Source organism: Scyliorhinus torazame, chromosome 7, assembly GCF_047496885.1.
Source record: "Scyliorhinus torazame isolate Kashiwa2021f chromosome 7, sScyTor2.1, whole genome shotgun sequence".
Lineage (NCBI taxonomy): Eukaryota > Metazoa > Chordata > Chondrichthyes > Carcharhiniformes > Scyliorhinidae > Scyliorhinus > Scyliorhinus torazame.
In genome coordinates this window covers 207185446-207208199 of record NC_092713.1, presented here as the reverse complement: position 1 = coordinate 207208199, position 22754 = coordinate 207185446, and positions in this window count along the sequence as shown.

Here is a 22754-nt window from a genome sequence, read left to right as displayed (position 1 = left end):
CGGGGTTCATGAGGCGCTGTATTGCCTGCATTGCCATCTTTCCTATCTGAATGCTTCTTTTAAATTTGGAACAGGGTAGCTAAGGCGGTGCTGTAAATACGGGTACGACTTTCGCTCCTTTCCGATCTACAAACTTCCGACAGTTTTGACGCAACAGAAAATCTATCAGTTTTACCTGTTAGTTACGCATGCATACACACACTTCCGAATTATGAGTATTGATCGGAACTGCTTGAACACTTGTGGTTTTCTGTTTCCAATTGGATCTCTAATTCAAATTCTTGGGTTCTCCCGGAGTGGTTTTCCACTTCTAGATCGGGTCCTGTCAGGATGTCGCCAAATAATGTTGCTACCTTTTGCCTTAGTTTAATTGCTCTGTTTTATCACCTTTGCTCTTGAGTCGCCAGGTATCTTTATGATACCGCCATGTGGCTCAAGTCCGAGTAATGATCAATAATCCAATACACCGCTTAGTAAGATTTAAATCAAAGCACATTTATTATACGCAGTAATCACTACCCATGTACAAATGCTCTGTCTAAGCTACTTCTACGACTAACAGGCCAATATTTAACTTGGAACTGGCCTAGCAGGTCAGGGAAACTAATGGCCTTTCGTTCGGGTTCTGAGTCTGCGGGATTCGAAGTTGGTACAGATTGGTCGCTAGGAGTGCCTATCTCGTAGCGAGCGTTGAAGTAAGACTTACTGGATATCAGCGGCGGCTGGACCGGTCACTGTCAAGGGTTGGTTCGTGTTGCTGAGTGACCCGGTCAAGAGAACGATTTGAACTTGGGCTTGATTCTTATAGTCCGCAGGGGCTTCCCGCCTTTCGGGGCGGACCCTGTACCTGGTTCCAAGTGATTGGACTTTGTCCCAATCACTTGGTTCAATTTTCTCCAATGCTGGAGCGGTTCCCTGATCGATGGGTGGTCCTGAGGTGGTCGTTCACCTCCCTTTGTGTAGGCTTCTGCTGGTACCAAAGAGTCTGGTTTGGCTTTATGTGTCTAAATGTTGCTCATTGTTCCCAGGGATTTCTCATTAATATGCAGATATCTGGTGTTTTGTTATGCTGATGGTTGCTGGTATCGATCTTGTCTGGCCTTTCCAGAGGTAAATACACACGCAACCTGCAGCTGCTCGTTTGTGTCCTGTTGGCTGACTTTCCCATCGGCCTTTGTCGTTCGCCATTTTAAATCGGGAGTTAGCCATTCTAAATCGGGAGTTAGCCATTTTAACTGGCTACAGTATAACATAATGTTGTACTTGAAATTCATGATCAGAAAGCGCTCACTGTAGAATTTGAGCAAAGAACTGATTTGACTTTGCAGTCAAATCTAAATTTGAGAAGCTAAAGTTATAAACTAGGAAAATTGGAAGTTAACTGATGTTCAGAACAAACATCCAGAAATATGCAGAACTAAACAGTGCTAATAACTTGCCCTCATCTTGTGTGCAGGACATTTGATCCTGGTATTGTCAATGTTTTAAAGGCACTCCCTGGTTGGGAGTGTAGACGGATACCTGCCCAGCTTTTGAGAGTTTTCCCTGTGGATACAACACAAGTTTTAGCTAGCAGTATATTTTCATACCTGATTTGATATAAGATGCCAAGACGTAGCAAAGGTTTGCCAATTAAAATCTCCTTCATTATCCAGTGCCTTTCTGAAACATCTGGAGATTTGCCAGTGTGGGATTGTTTTGTTCATAAGCAGAGCTACGGTTTTCTATTATAGACTACGGTTAAACATTGCGTAGATTCCAGGATAGATTTTTCATTGATCAATCACCATTACTTCATTCCTACTATATAGAAATCCAAATGACAAAGAATTTTGTAAATAAAAAGTGACTTTGCCCGTTGGATTTCCATACAACAGGACTGAACAAGAAGGGGTTTGATCGATTAAGATTCTATCATAATATGCGCTATGTATTTATAGGCTTTGGGAGTGAAGCTTATTAACAAACAATTCCACACAAGCAGCCTTCCAGATTTTTCACAAAACCACTGGGTGATCAAGGAATCCTTAATTGGTAATGATGATCGTTGTCCTTTGAGTTCGAAAGAGACGCAGGATCTGCAGATTCATCAACGCTGAACACGGAGATGGTTATGTAGTCTCAGTCTGAACGCAGAGTTGTGACATTGGAGCTCATAGGTTGTGACATGGACAGATGCTGCTCTCTGCCGTTGTTCCCGGATAGCAATAAGACATTGACATCAATCCTTTAAAAAAATGACAGCAGCTCTACAGATCAGGGCTCTCCAGCGAGTTCCTTGTCGCAAGGATTCATCCAGCTCATTAGGCTTGATGCCACACTACATCAGATTTCTCTTAAGCATGTCTTTGTAGCGATTGCTTGGCCGACCTTAATTGGTAAACCTTTGCTAAACTTTTGGCATGTTATTCTATTGAACAAAACCCTTTCACATTCATTTCCATTCTATGAAACCGCAGTAGGGAATCACTTTCCTCTCACTCCCAATGTGGAGAGTTCCACTGCAGAGAACTGCTTTCTGATCACTGCACCTTCTGTCCCTCTATTTGTAAAATTTTCAATGTTTTGGGGTATAGCATTGAAGACTGACTGTCCCCCTTATTTTCTTGGGCAGGAAATTCAATTCAGATATTAACTTCACTGACCATATATTTATTAAACAGCCATGAGGGTGAATGAAAAAACTGATCAAATCTATATAGTATTACTAGGATTAATTGCCCATGCCTCCTGTACTTTTCCAGACAATACGATGGGGCATGCCATCAAAATAATCTCACTGTAAAATTCCAATCACATTTTTATTTTTTGTCAGTTCTAATGAATCTGCTAAAAGAGGCAGCGATGCCTGTAAATCAGTCAAATTTGGTACAGCATTCAATCAGAACACTTGAATACGTACTCAATAGAAATACCATTTAATTGTGGCATGTCTGCTTTAATTTTATTCAATAAAATGATGAGGATAGTGGCCATCAATTTTTTAAGATCTTAAGATTCATGTGGCAATTCGGTGACCTGCTGCTCTGAGTTGGAAGCCATGCTCAAGGAAGCACCGACCAGAGATAGGGCAGTAACACAGCAGTCCAGCTATCCGCCTTGTGCTCCCTTCAAGCACTGAGGTAAGCTGAAAAGAAACAGTGCAGATCTTCAGATTCCTCTTCCAAGCTGAAAATGGTGTAAATAATATTGACAAATAGAAACAATGGGCACGATCTAACGGCCGCGCAATGCTGGCCACTTATCTGAGCGAGTCATTTAGAACGCAGGAACCGGGCACCATGCCAGTCGCCGATCGGTTTCCAATCTAACCACCAGCTCCCATTAGCGAGATCCCACCGTGATGTGGCGAGAAACCAATAATCACCAGATAAGGTCAACCTCCATCTCATTAATGGAAAGGACCTCCTATCTAACGGCCTCTCATGACCTAACCGGCTCGCCGGCCCCACGATCACGCAGGCGCCCTTCAGCACATCTATTTAAAAATGTGAAGCTAGTGAAACGGCTGCTGTGGAATGGCATCTTGGAAATTGGGCAATCAGCCCTAGGGCACCGGGGCTGCTGCCCATTGCTCGGGGGGGGGGGGGGGGGCATCGGGAGGGGGTCGGCCGCTATTGGTGGGGGGTCGCTCCTGGGCTGGTGGGGTGAATGGCTCAGCACCTGTGCGTCCGGCGTGCCACTCCCCGGATCGTATACCCATACCAGGGGCAACTTCATCTTCTGCCTGTCTGTCTCACCGAACACGCACGGGACAAAGCCATCCGTGGTAATATGGTGAAGGTCACTTTAACTCCCACTGACCGTGCCAGCCTCTGGCTGCACAGCTGAAAGTTATCGCTAATAGGGAATTAGCAATGTTAGCAATGTGAGCACTTCACAGCTCACAAGTGGATTCCCATGGTTGATATGTCATGTCACCGGCAGGTGTGACTGCCTAGCATCCCAGTCAAACTGTGAGGCCTGGACATTTTACCTGAACACTGGGGGGGGGGGGGGTTAACCAAGCCCGGTACCAGTGCTGTTCCTGGCGGGGACAAGGGTCCGGTGCCCAGGGCCCCTGCTGTGGCCAGGGGGGTGCATGTGCAGGGCAGGGTCCCCCAGCACAAGCGGCACGTTAATATACCCTAGGAGATTGCAGGGAATATAAGGGTGGGGGAAGCTGGCAGGATTCGAGGGTGGAAGCCATAACCGATTGTCAATCTCACACCCTCTCCAATTCCTTACAGATATGACATGATGGATGATATTGTGGACCCCACAGCAGCTGGCATTGCGGTGGTGGTGGCAGTCCATGCGGCCAGACGCCAAAGAAGGCAGGGGCAGCAGAGGCTTGAGACGGCATCCCATGTGCAGGGTCCCGCCCCACACCCTGAGGACTCTGCAGTTCATCAGGTTAGGGAGGGACCCAGAGGGGGAGGCCGGCAATGGCCCTAGGTGTATAGATGTCGTTTGGACAGCATGTGCCGCAGGCAGCTCTGCCTCAACAAGTGGATGGTGCGGCACCTGTGCCATGTCCTTGCGGACTTGGCACCACCTTGCCGTCAACGTCACCACAGCTGTGAACCTTCACACCTTGGGCTCATTCCAGGGCTCGAGTGGGGACTTGTCTATCCGAACCAACAGCACACAAGTGCATCGGTGAAGTGACAGCTGACGACGTGCTCACACCCATCATCTCCATATGGTAGGCCTGGGGGAGGGGAGGGGAGTCAGATGTAGGACCACCGTGCCCGGGGTGCTGGGGCCAAGTGATAAGTGAGGGTGGAGGACAAACTGGGGAGAGGGGTGCAGACCAGCCTACAGTGCGGAATGATGTGACAGACGCTTCATGTGTCTCGGTGTAACGTCTTTTAATGGCGTACAATCGTGCCCCTGACTGTCCCTAATTAACAATGGTGCCGCCGACCCCAGTGGCCCCTCGGTGATCCTCAATCTTCTTAGTCTTCTGTGCTCTGGCACTGCGTCTAGGTGTGGCTCCAGGATGCACATCAGAGGTGGAGGCGGCCTGCTGCTTACCGCGCCCTGTGGTCTTTGATGCGACTAGCAGGCGTCCTCTGGAGGACCTGGATCCGGAGGGCCCCAGCTGAATTGCTGGTGGTACATGTCTCGCCATGCACTCTATTCCGGCTGACCGCAAGACGTGCCATTGTCAAAAGGGGGGGATCACAAGGGAGCTGGCGACTGCAGAAGGGCAGCTCCGGGTCGACCTCCAGTGCGCCCTCCTCCCGGTCAGTGCCCGTAGAGCCCGTAGGGTCCCCTAGGGATGGATCGGGCAGCTGGATTGAACTCCAGAGGCAACTGTGTCACCTGGCTCTGCCAGCCCTGGCGGCACCCCATTGTCTGCACCTTGGTGTCAATACTCTCAGTGATGCCCCTCTGCGAATGGGCCACGCTCTGTAGTCCCTCGTCAATGTCCACCTGCTTCTGGGACTCATTCCTCTGCGACCAGCACATGCCCGTCGGCGCCTCAGCACGATCCACTTTTGACTAGGACATGGCCCCAGCAACAGGGACATGCTCTAGAGTGCCTCGGCAATGCCCAGCTGAGACTGGAACATGCTCCGCAGGGCCTTGGCAATGCCCATCTGAGACTGGGACATGCTCTACAGGGACCTTAGCAAGGTCCAACTGCATCAGGGACACATCCTCCAGTGACCTAGACGTGCTAGTGAGGCCCTCAGCCATGGCCGTCACTAACGGAGCAACATCTTGGACATCACCACTCATGCTGCTGACGTCGTGCTCCAGGCTTGCCACTGCGGTCACCGCTCTACCAGTGTTGGCCTAAGTGCCACACATTGTCGGCCTCATCTCCTGCGTCCGTAGTCTTTGGGACTCCTCCAATCGGCTCTGGACACGCTGGAGTGTCGCTGACATCACCCTATAAATATCACGCACCCCAGCGTCTGCATCAGTTCAGGGTAAACCTGGTCCAGAGGCTCAGCATCTGACTGGGGCCCAGTAGACCTCTGACTGCTGTCTCGTCTGGGTGTTCCTGCCTCCACCTGATGTGGATCAGCAACTGTCTGATGCTCACCAGAATGTGCCCCAGAAGCCTGTCCACTACTTTCATCCACCGAGGTGTCTGTCTCTGTGCTGGTGGAGGGTGGGGATGACAGCTGTGACCCCTAGACAGTGGCACCCTCGGAGCTCTCCTTCAAGGTATTCTCTTGGAAGGCGATGCGGGGGGAAGGGGGGGTGACCCCGGATGGCCCGGCACAGAGGTCCTGCGGGACAATGGACAGATGGCCAGTGAGAGGGAAGGATCATTATGTCTGGCATTAACAACACACGTGTGATATGTCATCTGGCTGGGGGCCGGTGGAGACTTACCTCTGCAGCACAGTCCAAACTTGAGATCAGTGGCTGATCTGTCCTCGGATCCCCCCGAATGCTCCGGAACTCGTGCCTCGGAGGGGTGGGGACTCTGATGTCCGCCACCCACCGCCTGTCTGGTCCCTTTCCCATCTGCTGTGGGACAGCTTCGCCTGCAGGGACAGAGAGAGGGCATTGTGAGCCACACACTTCATGTATCATGGGGCATGGGTGGGGTGCGCAAGTGGGTGCCAGGGTGTGCTGGGGCACAGGCGTGATATTTTGCTGGGGGGAGAGATACAGTGTCAACCGCATGACCATGGGGAAAGGGGGGCTGTCGGGCGGTGCCAGGGGTCGATGCCAACTCACCCGTGCACCCCAGTGCAGGTCATTGAGCTTCTCACGGCACTGGATGGTGACAGGAGCAGGAGGTGGTGCTGGCCATACGTGCCACCCAGGCCAAGACCGCACAGATGACATCTCTGGTGGAGGCCTTGGGGGCGAAGATTTTGGCCATGGGTCATGGCGCAGAAAATGTATCCTGATTTCTCATGGTGATTGTGGGCTTGCGCAGCGCGAAAGGGTATGCACCATTTTACCGTGTTTTTCATGGCCTCATCCTATTTCTCCTTGGTGGGGCTTTTTGGTATCTAGTTATATCTAATACTTGTATCGAGCCGGTTGTGATGCTCTACTCCTGTTTCTCTCTGTTCCCATGTCTGCTGAGCCGTTTTTCTTCCCTGCTTATCACGATCTATTATTTTGTAATTTTATGGTGTTATTTTTGAAAATATAAAACTTTATAAACATACTTATGCTTAAAAAAATAATCACAGACCCTGCCTCCACTGCTTTCTGAGAAGAGTTCGAAAGACTCACAAACCTTGGAGAGAAAAAAAAATCCTTCTCATCTTAAATGGATGACCCCTTATTTTTAAACTGTGTGCCATTTTTTAATGTCTCCTGCAAGGGGAAATAAGGTGGCACAGTGGTTAGCACCACTACCTACAGCACCAGCGGATCTGGGTGTGGGCTGCCTGTGTCAGCATTCTCCCTCAGTCTGTGTGTGTTTCCTCCAGGTGCTCCAGAGTGGGCCTAGGTAGAGTGATCTTTCGGGGGGTTGGTGCATACTCAATGGGCAGAATGACCACCTTTTGCACTCCAATGATTCTATGGATTCTTTCCTTTAGGCGTCATATCTCCTCAGGACCTTATATTTTTCAATAAAAATCACCTCTCAATCTTCTAAATGCCAATGGATACAGGCCCAACCTGCCCAAGCATTCCTAATAAGATAATACCAATCCCCCCACTCACCCCATCCCAGGTATCAGTCAATTGAACCTTTACTGAACTGCTTCTAACACATTTATCCTTTCTTAAAAAAGAGATCAAAACTGTAGCCGTATTCTAGGTACGGTCTCATCCTTAATTAACAGAGCTACCTCTCCACCTTTGCGTAACTTCCTATTCTTCCTAAATGTCCAGTAACCTTAAATATTCCGGTCCTAATCTTTATCAACCTGTAATCATGTCTTTGTAATGGCTACCTAATCATATATATTTATTTAACGCATGCTTATTTATTTCTCTTTGTGTAAATGGTTGACCTAGGATGACCTTTCAAACCCACCATCCCTTTCACCTAGAAGGACAAGGGCAGCAGGCGCTTGGGAACACCACCACCTCCAAGTTGCCATCCAAGTCGCTCACCATCCTGACTTGGAAATATATCACCATTCATTCACTGCCGCTGAGTCACAATCCTGAACTGTATTCCTAACAGCATTATGGGTGTACCTACACCAAATAGACTGCAGCGATTCAAGAAGGCAACTTACCACCAAGGGCAATTAGGAATGGACAATTAATGGTGGCCTTGCGAATACTGCCCTCATCCCACAAATAAATAAAAAAGTGGTTAGAGAACGTTTAATTATCATAGAATCATAGAATTTACAGTGCAGAAGGAAGGCATTCAGCCCATTGGGTCTGCACCGACCCTTGGAAAGAGCACCCTACCTAAGCCCACACTTCCACCCTATCCCCATAACCCAGTAACCCCACCTAATCTTTTTGGACACTAAGGGCAATTTAGCATGGCCAATCCACCTAACCAGCACATCTTTGGACAGTGGGAGGAAACCGGAGCACCCGGAGGAAACCCACGCACGCACAGGGAGAACGTGCAGACTCTGCACAGAGAGTGACCCAAGCCGGGAATCGAACCTGCGACCCTGGAGCTGTGAAGCAACGGTGCTACCGTGCTGCCCCAAGTCAGATTTGCTCCACTCCTTGCTCTTCCTGTCAGTTTCCTTTACAGAAACTTTGGTAGCCTTCAAAACTGAACTTGTGTTTTTGTTAAATCACAGCTGAAAGGATAATGAAGCTACCTGTGTGCTTTTCTATTAATTTATGGCTCTCATGGGCGGCATGATGGCACAGTGGTTAGCACTGCTGCCTACAGCGCTAAGGACCCAGGTTCGAATCCCGGCCTCAGGTCACTGTCCATGTGGAGTTTGCACATTTTCCTAGTGTCTGCGTGGGTTTCACCCCCACATTCCAAAAATGTACAGGTCAGGTGGATTGGCCATGCTAAATTGCCCCTTGATTGGGAAAAAAAATAATTGGGTACTCTAAATTTATTTTCTTTAAAATTATGTCTCTCTATCTGACAAGTGTTAGAAATTTTAATCTGTCTCACATATGTAAGTAATTATATTGACCTTTTCTAATTCTTAACTAAACACATGTAAGATAGTTAGATGGTTTTAAAATTGAATTTAAAAAAAAATTGAAGTAACAAAATACGTGTGCGCTCTGAGGCTTACTATAGTTTTAAAATGGCACTCACGATGCACATACACACTTCAAATAGGAAGTGCGTCGGACACGATTTGTGAAGGGATTTGTGTCATTCACCTAACAACAATGTGAAAAGTGGGCAAATTATGTCAGCGTGCTCTCCTACTTAGACATCAGGGGCGTCATTCTCCGACCCCCCAGCGGGTCGGAGAATGGCCGTTGGCCGCCGTGAATTCCGCCCCCGCCGCCCGCCGAAGTCTCCGAAGGGAGAAAAGTCGGCGGGGCGTTAATGGCGCCGCAGACGTCGGAGAATGGCACGGGTGGGCGCAAGGCAGCCGATTTTGGGCCTGCCGATATTCTCCCGTCCGGATGGGTCAAAGTCCCGTCGACGTGATGGCCGGTCACGTCGACGTAAATCAAACCTCCTTTTAATCGGCGTCAACCTGTGCTCCAGGTTTACGCCGACCAGCGTGGAGGTGGGTGACGGCCTGGGGGGTTGGCCGCTGGGCAGGCGATGGCGTGGCCGCAGTCTGAATGTGTGGGGAGAGGTGTGTGTAGGGTTGTGTGTGTGTGCGTGTGCGGCAGGGGGGGGGGGGTGGTTAGAGTGGGCTGGGCTCCGGGGGAGTGCCGGGAGGGGGGGGTCAGTGCCGGGGAGGAGGATTGGGTCCGTGCCGGGGAGGGGGATGGGGGGACGGGGTCCGTGCCGGGGAAGGGGATGGGGGGGTCCATGCCGGGGAGGGGGATGGGGGGACGGGGTCCGTGCCGGGGAGGAGGATGGGGGGACGGGGTCCGTGCCGGGGAGGAGGATGGGGTCCATGCCGGGGAGGAGGATGGGGTCCGTGCCGGGGAGGAGGATGGGGTCCGTGCTGGGGAGGGGGGATGGGGGGGTCCGTTCCGGGGAGGAGGAGGATGGGGTCCGTGCCGGGGAGGGGGATGGGGTGGTCCGTGCCGGGGAGGAGGATGGGGTCCGTGCCGGGGAGGGGGATGGGGGGGGTCCGTGCCGGGGAGGAGGATGGGGGGGTCCGTGCCGGGGAGGAGGATGGGGTCCATGCCGGGGAGGGGGATGGGGGGGTCCGTGCCAGGGAGGGGGATGGGGGGGGTCTGTGCCGCGGAGGGGAATGGGGCGGTCCGTGCCGGGGAGGAGGATTGGGGGGGCCGTGCCGGGGAGGAGGATGGGGTCCGTGCCGGGGAGGGGGATGGGGGGGGTCCGTGCCGGGGAGGAGGATCGGGTCCGTGCCGGGGAGGGGGATGGGAGGGTCCGTGCCGGGGAGGAGGATGGGGGGACGGGGTCCGTGCCGGGGAGGAGGATGGGGTCCGTGCCAGGGAGGAGGATGGGGGGACTGGGTCCGTGCCGGGGAGGAAGATAGGGGGGTCCGTGCCGGGGAGGGAGGATGGGGGGGTCCGTGCAGGGGAGGAGGATGGGGTCCGTGCCGGGGAGGGGGGATGGGGAGGTCTGTGCGGGGAGGGGGATGGGGGAGTCCGTGCCGGGGAGGAGGATGGGGTCCGTGCCGGGAAGGGGGATGGGGAGGTCCGTGCCGTGGAGGGGGGGTGTGAGGGCAAGTGAGTTGGTCCACCTGGCCAGGTGCCAGCCTCCAACAGTTGGACCCATGCGGTCCATGCCACCTGGCTGGGGGGAGGAGGGGGTATGGGCAATGATGACATGTCGTCGTTCTCCCCCCCCCCCCCCACCAGGCCGTCATGTTTTCCGATCAGCCAGCAATGCTGGCATCCGTGGCGGCAGCCGCTAATGTCTATGTTGCCCTGGATGAGGAGGGGGAGGAGGAGGAGCGTGCCAGAGAGGCGGCGCAGGCTGCCGCAGAGGGGCAGGCGGCAGCCGCCCAGGCTGGAGGGACACCTGACCGACAGGACGAGGAGGGGGAGGAGGACGTCACGGCCCCACGGCAACGGAGGCACCCGAGGGCGCCCCGTGTTTACCGGCCCCGGCAGTCATACCAGGACCTCACGGACCGGGAATGCAGGAGGAGACTCCGGATGAGGCGGGAAACCGTGGCACACATCTGCCACCTGCTGGCACACCTGTCACCGCGTGGCACTGGCGGGGGACACCCTCTCCCCGTGTCCGTCAAGGTTACGGTGGCCCTGAACCTTCATGCAACGGGGTCATTCCAGGCACCGAGTGGGAATGTCCGGCATATCGCAGACATCGGTGCACCGGTGCATCCGGGCAGTGACAGACGCCCTATGTGCCATGGCGCACCGCTACATCCGCTTCCCTGTGGATGGGGCTACCCATTGCGATCGTGGCTGATGACGCCTGTACGGAGGCCACGCAATGAGGCGGAGAACCGCTACAATGATGCCCATGTAGCGACAAGGGGAGTGATAGAGAGGTGCTTTGGCGTGCTGAAGATGCGTTTCGGGTGCCTGGACCTCTCTGGGGGCGCCCTCCAGTATCGGTCAGATAGGGTCGGCCGCATCATTGTGGTGTGCTGCGTCCTGCACAACATAGCCCAGCAGAGGGGCGATGTGCCGCAGGCAGAGGAGGGCGGAGTGGAGGAGCAGCAGGAAGAGGCGCAGTCCTCACCAGATGATGGGGATGGGGGCAATGGTCAGGGCAGACGGGCTAGACAGAGGCGGGTGGCTGTCCACCGTTACCGGCTGGCCCAGCGGGCACGGGACAGGCTGATAGCCGCCCGCTTCACTGACTTGATGGGCGTGGGAATCGGGTAGTATGGCCACAGACCGCACACCATGGCAACAGCCGACCACCCACACCCCACACCCATTCACCCACCCAGCACCCTCACCCCCCTCCCCAACCCCACCCACCCCACCCGCATACACACCACCCCCCCCCATTGCCGATCCACCTGCGGCACAACGGCCGGGCTCACACAGTTGCCGGTGGACGCGTGCCTATTGCAGGCCATGGAGGATGATGACAACCCGCCCTGCGATGAGTTCCTGGCTCCACATCGTTGGACTATGTCTGACCCATGGCCACAGTACCACCATCCACCCGGACCATCCCTGCATGCGGCTGTGACACTGCAGCGCACGGTCCCGTCCTCTGCCCGGGGGATGTTGATGGCGGCCCAGGGGGAAGGGGGCAGACTCACCTGGGGCTGAGGTAAGACTACCCCTCACACACACACACTTGCGCTCAACGTACATGACACCCCCGCACGCTTTGGACAGAGCACAAAGGCAGCTTCTGTAGGTGTAACATTGACTTTAATAACCAAAGGAGTTCATGCACGTGCCCTAGCCCATAAAACCCATCTGTGCCCTGCACCCATGCCAACTTACTCAGTGTCTAATTGTTTGGCCTTACGGGCCCTTTGACTACGTCTACGTGGTTCCCCAGACGGTACAGCAGAACTGGAGGTGGACTCCTGTGATTCCTGCCCTCTGACACGGGATCCCTTTGGCGGCCGTTTCCTGGGGCGTCCTGGCCTAGATGGGCCAGGCTGCGGCCCGGGCGACTGGGATGGCGAGCTGCCAGTCTGTCCTGCCCGTTGCCCACCCGATGCACCTGGGACGGAAGGGGGGGAGTCCGAGGTGTCGCGGTGTTCCGGGACCTCCCCTACAGGGGGACCCCGAACGGACCACGGCACCTCCTCCTCCCTCGGGGTGCCCGATGGGCCCCAGGCCTCTACATGGGTGGGGGATGCGAACGGACTGGCCATCCGACGCCCCCCCCGACATCTGGCACTGCCAGCCCTGGAGGCCCGTGCTGGTATCGACAGGGGTCTGCAGGTTTGCAGCCATGGGGCTCAGGGGATTGGCAAACCCTGTCTGTGACTGTGCGACGCCGGCTCGCACATGGCCAATAGCGCCGATGCCCTCAGCGATGGCCTGCAGAGACTGAGCTATGGCCTGCTGAGACTGGGCTATGGCCTGCTGAGACTGGGCCATGGCCTGCAGAGACTGGGCTATGGCCTGCTGAGACTGGGTCATGGCCTGCAGAGACTGGGCTATGGACTGCTGAGACTGGGCCATGGCGTTGAGCGCCTCTGGCGCTGGCACTGGCTCATGGCCTCCTGTGAGAGGGCAGCCATGTCCTGGGCCACAGACGCCGCCTGCACGGAAAGCCCCAGGCCTCGCAAACCGTTCCCCATGTCTGACACCGTCGCACCCATTGCCTCCACCGCGGACGCCACCCGTGCGGTGTCAGCCTGGGTGGCACGCAAGACCGGCACCACTCCCAGCTCCTGGACGCGGGTGGACTCCTCCACCTGTGACTGCAGCCGCCGCAAGCTGGCCGTCACCCTCTTCGCTCGTCTCCGGTTCGGTGGTTGCATCGGATCTATGTCTGGGTGTGGTAACTCCAGGAACCCGGGATCCATCTGGGCGGCAGATGTTCGCTTGGGCTGGGCTGCCCTCCGACCGCCTGGCCCCTCTGCTGCTCCTACCTCCACCTGCTGTACCGGGACGGCTGTGTTGTGCGCACCAGTGAGTGTACCAGACGCATCGTCACTAAAGTGCCCAACCGAGGTGACTGTTTCTGCGATGGTGGAGGGTGTTGGTGACAGCAGTGGCGTTGTGTCATGCTCTTCGTCCCACTCTGAGTCCATGGCACTTTGGGATGGGGGTTCGTCTCCACCCATCCACTCTGTGTCACTGTCCAGTATTTCGTCTTCCTGGGTATTGCTGTCCCGGGTAGGGGTGTCCTGGGTAGTGGTGTCCTGGGTAGTGGTGTCCTGGGTAGTGGTGTCCTGGGTAGTGGTGTCCTGGCTCGGCTGTGAAGGGTACCTGTGGCTGCCCCTCTCGTCGCTGGGTGGCACACGCCTGCGTCGTCGCACCCGCACGAGACGGGGGCGTCGTCTCCCTGTTGCTCCAGGTCTCTCCGTCTCCCGTGGTCTCCAAGGGACATCCTGCGGGCGTCGCATGCCGGAGGGTCCGGGTCTCTCCGTCTCCCGTGGCCTCCGAGGGGCATCCTGCGGGCGTCGCTTGCCGGAAGGTCCGGGTCTCTCCGTCTCCCGTGGCCTCCGAGGGGCATCCTGCGGGCGGTCTGCATCTGCGGAGATGGATGCCTCGACGTTTGCTCCTGCGATACACAATGAAGCATGCATGGTTAGACACGCAGGCAGTGATCAGGTGATATGGGGGAGGGGGTTATAGGGGAGGGGGGATATGGGGACGGGCTGTCGGTGGCTCACTTGCTAGTACGCCCCCGACCTCTGCATCAGCAACCTCCCGGTCCTCAGGTCCGCCAGCCAGTTCCAGGGCCCTTTCCTCGTGTTGGGTCAGTGGCCTCTCATCAGCGGGGTCTCCTCCAGTCCTCACATGCTCCCTATTGTTGTGTGCGCGCTTCTCCTGTGGGGGGTGGTGGCAGGGGTAAAAGGCAACAGTGTTAGACAGGTATATGAATGCACGCCATCGGTTGCACGTGCATTGCAGAGGTTAAGGTTAGGGCTGGATTCACTTGGGGATATGGGGGATATGGGGGAGGGGGGATATGGGGGAGGGGGGATATGGGGGAGGGGGGATATGGGGGATATGGGGGAGGGGGGATATGGGGGATATGGGGGAGGGGGGATATGGGGGATATGGGGAGGGGGGATATGGGGGATATGGGGGAGGGGGGATATGGGGAGGGGGATATGGGGGAGGGGGCTATGGGGGAGGGGGGATATGGGGAGGAGGGAATATGGGGGAGGGGGGATATGGGGGAGGGGGGATATGGATATCGGGCAGGGGGGGCGGGGAGGCTCACCCTGGCTGCTCTGACGAGGTCGTTCACCTTCTTGTGGCACTGGGTGCCTGTCCGTGGTGTCAGGGCCACAGCGGTGATGGCCTCTGCCACCTCCCTCCACAGACGCCGGCTGTGGCGTGGGGCAACTCTGCGGCCGTGCCCGGGATACAGGGCGTCCCTCCTCTGCTCCACTGCGTCCAGGAGCGCCTCCACATCCCGTGACTGGAACCTCGGGGCTGAGCGGCGGCCAGCCATCCAGTCGGGTGTTCCGGTCGGGTGTTCCGGTCGGGTGGGGGGGAGCAGCGCGTCCTTATGAGCCGTCATGCCATGCGGCGTGTATGACGTTGCACAGCGTGAACCACGTGAGCAAGCGCGGATCCCGTCACGTCGCTGCTAGCCCATTTCGGGCCGGAGACTTCGCGGCGTGATGCAGGTCGGATTTGCGCCGTTTTTTGCGCCGATAACGGAGAATTTCGCCCCAGAGCTGGAACTCCATGTTCCGTACCTTTCCTGCCTAGAGCCTCGAGTTTAGACCATTGAGCCCTTAGCTGCATAGTTACATAGGATGTATGGCAGAGATACAAGCAATTTAGCCCCACACGTTCATGCCAGTGTTTAGGTCTCCTTCCATCTTTCCTCATCTAAATCTACCAGCATAACCCTCTAATCCCTTCTCCCTCATATGTTTGTCGAGTTTCCCTTTAAATGCATCTGTGCCATTCACCTCAACCACTCCCTGTGGTCATGAGCTCCACATTCTCACCACTTTTTGATCTTGTATTGATGGTCTTATGTTACATTCTTCCCCACAAGAGAAACATTCTCTCTATATCCACTTTGTCAGAACCTTTTATGGGTGGGATTCTCCACGAACTGGTGGGGTGTGCCACTCTGGCGCCGAGGAGTGGGGTGAAGCACTCCGGCGTCGGGCCACCCCAAAGGTGCGTAATCCTCTGCACCTTCAGGGGCTAGGCCGGCGCCGGAGTGTTTGGCACCATGCCAACCGGCGCCGAAGGGCCTCTGGCAGCCGGCGCGAGTTGGCGCCTGCGCGGGAGCACCAGCGTGTGCTGGCATCATCCCAGCGCATCCGCAGGGGGGTTCTTCTCCGCACCGGCCATGGCGGAGGTTGACAGTGGCTGGTGCGGGGGGAAAGAATGCCCCCACGGCACAGTGGGCCCCGATCGCGGGCCAGGCCACCATGGGGGCACCCCCGGGGCCAGATCCCCCCACACCCCACCCCCGCCCCTTCCGAGGACTCTGCAGGCCGCCCGTGGAGCCAAGTCCCGCCGGTAAGGACTTGTTGTGATTTATGCCGGCGGGATCCGCCGAAAATGGGTGGCCATTCGGCCCATCGCGGGCCGGAGAATCGCAGGTGGGGGGGGCCGCTGCCAGCAGCAGCCAACTGGCGCACCACGATTTCCGCCCCCGCCAAAACCCCGGCGCCGGAGAATTCGGCAGCCGGCGGGGGTGGGATTCACGCCGCCCCCCCCCGGCGATTCTCCGACCCAGCGGGTGGTCGGAGAATCCCGCCCCAGAACTTTAAAGACCTACGTTAATCACCCCTTTGCCTCCTTTTTTCGAGTGAGAAGAAATCCAGCCTTTTAATCCTTTCCAGGTGTGCATACCAACACATTTCTGGTATAATCTTCTCTGGGCCCTCTCCAGTGCCTCCATATCCTTTTTATAATACGGTGACCAGAACTGCATGTGGTACTCTAACCGAGGCCGGGATTCTCCATTGATCAGCCAAATCTCCCACTCACTACCAGCGGGACCAGAGAATCCTGCTGCCGGGAATAGGTGGAGAATCCAGCCCCAAGGATTTGATATTGTTTCACAAAACCTCCCTATTCTATCGCTCAGGAAATACAACCTAGTGCTTTTTTACGCTTTCTTTTATGACCGCGGCACGACTTTCAGTACCTGATGGAGTTATACTCTGAGATTCCTCTACCCCACCTAGACACGGATCTTCCGAGTAATAAGTGACTTCCCCAATATTCCGAGCAAAATATATTGCCTCACATTTATTGTGTGGAAGTTCATTTGCCAATGATTTGCCCATTCTGCAAGTTTATTAATGCCCCCGTAATTAGCTGCAGTTCGCTTCAATATTGACTATCCATTTATTACTCATTTCATCATTCAATGTCATGCCTATCTGTTCTATCTCCCTGGTAAATTCTGAAGCAAAATAATTAATTAATATTTCTGCTATCTCTCAATCATTACTGTGGCACTATCACTTAATAATCCCATTTTCATCCCAGCCTACTTTATTATTTTCAGTTTACTATTTTCAGTTACTTGATAATTTAATGTTCTAGTTATTCTTTGCCTTCCTAATGTTTTTTCTGCCTTCTCTCCTAATCTCTTTGTATTCTCTCTTATCCTGCAGTCCACTGCTGGCTATGTATTGTATGTATGCCTCTTTGCAAACCCTCAATTGTTCCCTTATCTTTATTCATCTATGGAGTCTCACTAGTGTTTCATTTTTGTTTTCCTTTTAGCAGAATGTATTTTTGTTGAACACTTTTAAATGTTATTCATTGTTGTTCTACATTAGTATTTGCTGCTTCCCATTTTATTTTTCTAAGTTCTTTTCTCAGCCCCTGAAAGTCAACCTTTCTCCAATGTATTAATGCCACTTTTTATCATACTTATGCCCCTTCCTATCATCATCTTAAAGCGTATTATGTTATGGTTCCTATTACCTAGATGTTCCCCTACTTTCACTTCTCTTATTTGCTCCGGTTTATTGCCCATCACAAGATCCAATAGCAAATTGGTTGAGAAAGGAGTCCTGTACAGATTGGAGGAAATCCATTCCCTCATTCCCTTTACCTCCCTCTTCTTTCCAATTAATATCAGGGTAGTTCAAATCCCCATGATTAGTATTCAATGTGTTTTACTCAATTCCTGAATTTGTCTGCACAGTTATTCCTCCACCTCACTTTCACTGTTAAGTGGTCTGTCAATCACACCTAGTGTGATTGATCCTTTAGTATATTTTACCTCTATACATATGAATTCTATATTTGTCTTGATGATCATTGCATCCCTTTTCTTTACTGCCATTATGTTAACCTGAACAATTACAGCTACTCCAACTCTCCACTTTCCCCCTCTATAATTTCAAAATATGCTATACCCTGCATTGTTTCATTTGCAGTATTGATTTCAAGCCCATCTCAGTAACTGTTACTATGTCTGGTTCCTCACAACACATGATTACCTCCAACTCCCCTGTTTTACTCCTGACACTGTGGCCAGAATTTTCTCAATTTTAATAAGATTTCCTCTCAGTTTTAACCATCTTTTTAGACTCCGATTCTGTAACTCTATTTCTTCCCTTGCCATCAATGTCCCCCTATACTTTATTCTTTCTAATGTTCTCATACTCTCTCCTGTTTACATTTAGTTTACTTACATTCCTTGTAGATCCTTGCCCCACTCTTACAGGTTGAGCACCCTTTATTCGAAATTCGGAAATTCGAAAAGCTCTGAAATCTGCACTTTTTTAAAGTGGTGAAATCATGTTTCTAGTAAAGAAATAACATGGTGTTCACTCGAGATCCACTAGTTATGCGATGGTACACAACTTTACCTATACAGGTATTCAAAAATTCAAAAACGTCCAGAATTCGAGACACTCTCGGCCCTAAGGTACAAGTTTAAGACGTCCCCGTACAATCCTTCTTTGAGGACATGGTTCTATCCCCATTTAGGTGATCATCCAATCCCATCAATACAGCTACTTCCTCGTCCCAGAATTGGTGCCAGTGTCCCATGAAAGGGACATTCTTTTCCACACCAGCCACAGTTAATTTGCCTGATCTGTCTTCTCCAATGCCAACTTGTACATAGAATCATAGAATCCCTACAGTGCAGCAGGAGGAGGCCATTTGTCCTGTCGAGTCTGCACTGACCCTCTGAAAGAGCGCCCTGCTTACGCCCATTCCCTGTAACCCAACCTAACCTGCACATCCCTGGACACTAAGGGGAAATTTTATCATGGCCAATCCACCTAACCTGCACATCTTTGGACTGTGGGAGGAAACCGGAACACCCGGAGGAAGCCCACACAGACACGGGGAGAAAGTGCAAACTCCACACAGTCACCCAAGGCCGGAATTGAACCCAGGACTATGGTGCTGCAAGGCAGCAGTGCTAACCAATGGACCACCGTGCTGCCCCGATTGGACTTCAAACAAATACTGAAGGGGTGTTTAAATGGAGCGCCCCCGATTGCTGATATCAAATGACGTTGGGGTGAGCAAATCAGAGGCAGGCCGCCATGAGCACAGCACAAGATCATGAAATTATTCTTGCAAAGTTTTTCTCATTGACAACGCTGGTAGGATTCCCTTTGGTTATCTCACTGAAACCGACACTTCGAAAAAATATCAGAAGATTCTGCCCACGGTTTGAGAAGAAGCATTGTCTTAAAGCTAAGACAATGTGCCCAACGGGCCCAAACCGGAAGTGAAGCCCCGACCTCTATTTGGAGCCGACCCGGACCTCGGAGCTCCCAACCCGGCCTAACTACCAACGCCAGCCCCCGGATCGCCTTGCCCAGTTCCCGGACCTCCCGAGCCGACCCCCGACGGCAAGACCCGGCCCAACGCAACTCTGAGAGACCCGCCCAGCGACCCAGCCCGGAGAGGCCCACCCAACAACCCAACCTACCTGGTGATGGAAGAAAGAAAAATCCACGTGGAGGCTCGACCGGGCCTACTTCAAGATCCGACCCCAGGAGCGACCAGAGAGGGAACAGATTATGGGACCAAGCCCAACCTGCCTCAGGAAGCCCATGCCCATGTCCCACAACCCCCGAAACGGCGGAGACCCTGCGCGAGGACCCAAACGCGCTGCAAGGTATTCCCACGCCCGCAGAACGCCGGGATCCATCCGGATCACAAACATGCCCCCCTAGCAACCCCTCTACCTCAACCAGTGCCCGGGACCCTGCCAGATGCGACCCCAGATACGTAAACAGCGCCCTGGTCCCCGCCAGCGCCCTGGACCCCGCCAGACGCAACCACCTACCTTCCACAAGAGCTGACATCTCGCATCGGATCCCAGGATCATCCAGTAGCAGCCGCTGACCGAGGAAGCGAGGGAAATGCGGCGGTCTGCAGGTTAGACTGAAGCAACGCGGTTTCAAGACCCCTCTCCCCAGCATACTCCTGGCAAACGTCCAAGCGAGCGAAAACAAGCTGGATGAACTTAACGCCAGACTTACCTCTCAGAGGGAAGTAAGAGACTGCTGTGTGCTCTGTTTCACAGAGACATGGCTCACCCCCGCCTCACCGGACTGTGCCATACAACCTGAAGGCTTCTCAATTCATCGGGCGGACTGCACGGCATCATCAGGCAAAGTGAAGAATGGAGGGGTGTGCCTCCTCATCAACTCCTCCTGGTGCTTGGATGTGGCGACCCTGGCGACCTACTGCTCCCAGACCTGGAATACCTGACCGTGAAGTGCCGCCCATATTATCTTCCATGTGAGTTCACTTCAGCCATTATCACAGCGGTCTACATCCCACCCCAGGCAGAAGTGAGGAAGGCGCTGGACGAACTATACACAGTTATAAACAACTACAAAACAGAACACCCGGAGGCCTTGTTCATTGTGGCCGGAGACTTCAACAAGGCCAACCTCAAGAGTGTACTGCCAAAATTCCACCAGCACATCTCCTGTCCCACCAAGGGCGACAGCACTCTTGACCACTGCTACTCAAAAATCAAGGGCGCCTACCGTTCCATCCCCCGACCGCAGCTTGGGAAATCAGACCATAAGATGGTGCTCCTTCTCCCGGCATACAAGCAGAAACTCAAGCGGGAGAATCCAGCTAAGAAGGTTGTGCAGTGCTGGTCCGAGGAGACAGAAGAGCTCTTACGTGACTGCTTAGAGACAGTGGACTGGTCCATATTTAAGAACTCAGCGACCAACTTAAATGAGTATGCCACCACCGTCACAGACTTCATCAGCAAATGTGTGGATGACTGCGTGCCAAAGAAAGCAGTACGTACATTCCCCAACCGGAAACCATGGCTCAATCGCGAGATTGACTCCCTACTGAAGGACAGATCTGAGGCGTTCAAGACAGACGACCCTGACCTATACAAGAAATCCAGGTATGACCTCCGCAAAGCCATCCGAGATGCCAAGAGAGAATATCAAACCAAGCTAGAGTCACAGACAGACTCTCGGCGGTTGTGGCAAGGACTAATCAACATAACGGGCTACAAAGCGAAGCCGAACAGTATCTCTGGCAGTAGCACACCCATCCCCGATGAACTCAATGCATTCTATGTTCGGTTCGAGCAGGTAACTAACAATCCGCTGTTGAGTGCCCCAGCAGCCCATAATTCACCCATACCCACCATCACAGCTTCCGAAGTCAGATTGGCCTTAATGAAAGTGAACCCTCGGAAGGCGACAGGCCCGGACGGGATCCCTGGTCGTGCACTCAGAGCCTGCGCGGACCAGCTGGCAGAGGTATTCACGGACATCTTTAACCTGTCCCTACTCCACTCCGAGGTCCCCACCTGCTTCAAGAAGACCACCATCATACCGGTACCAAAGAAGAACCAGGCAACGTGCCTCAATGACTACCATCCAGTGGCCCTGACTTCAGTCGTAATGAAGTGCTTCAAGAGGTTGATCATGGAGCGCATCACCTCCATACTCCCAGAACGCCTTGATCCACTGCAATTCGCATACCGCTGCAACCGGTCCACATCAGATGCCATTTCCCTGGCCCTACACTCATCCCTAGAGCATCTCAAAGAACAAAGAACAAAGAAATGTACAGCACAGGAACAGGCCCTTCGGCCCTCCAAGCCCGTGCCGACCATACTGCCCGACTAAACTACAATCTTCTACACTTCCTGGGTCCGTATCCTTCTATTCCCATCCTATTCATATATTTGTCAAGATGCCCCTTAAATGTCCCTATCGTCCCTGCCTCCACTACCTCCTCCGGTAGTGAGTTCCAGGCACCCACTACCCTCTGCGTAAAAAACTTGCCTCGTACATCTACTCTAAACCTTGCCCCTCTCACCTTAAACCTATGCCCCCTAGTAATTGACCCCTCTACCCTGGGGAAAAGCCTCTGACTATCCAAAACCAAAATCTCGAAAACAAGGACTCCTACATCAGAGTCCTATTTATTGACTACAGCTCCGCCTTCAACACCATAATCCCAGCCAAGCTCATATCAAAGCTCCAAAACCTAGGGCTTGGCTTCCCACTCTGCAACTGGATCCTCGGTTTTCTGACCAACAGACCACAATCAGTGAGAATGAACAACAACACCTCCTCCACAATAGTCCTCAATACCGGGGTCCTGCCAGGCTGCGTACTTAGCCCCCTACTCTACTCCCTGCACACACATGACTGCGTGGCAAAACTTTGTTCCATCTACAAGTTTGCTGACGATACGACCATAGTGGACCGGACCTCGAATAACGACGAGTCAGAATACAGGCGGGAGATAGAGAATCTAGTGGAGTGGTGTAGTGACAACAATCTCTCCCTCAATGCCAGCAAAACTAAAGAGCTGGTCATTGACTTCAGGAAGCAAAGTACTGTACACACTCCTGTCTCCATCAATAGGGCCGAGGTGGAGATAGTGAGCAGTTTCAAATTCCTAGAGGTGCACATCTCCAAAAATCTGTCCTGGTCCACCCACGTCGACGCTACCACCAAGAAAGCACAACAGCGCCTACACTTCCTCAGGAAACGAAGGAAATTCGGCATGTCCACATTAACCCTTACCAACTTTTACAGATGCACCATAGAAAGCATCCTATCGGGCTGCATCACAGCCTGGTAAGGCAACTGCTCGGCCCAGGACCGCAAGAAACTTCAGAGAGTCATGAACTCCGCCCAGTCCATCACACGAACCTGCCTCCCATCCATTGACTCCATCTACACCTCCCGCTGCCTGGGGAAAGCGGGCAG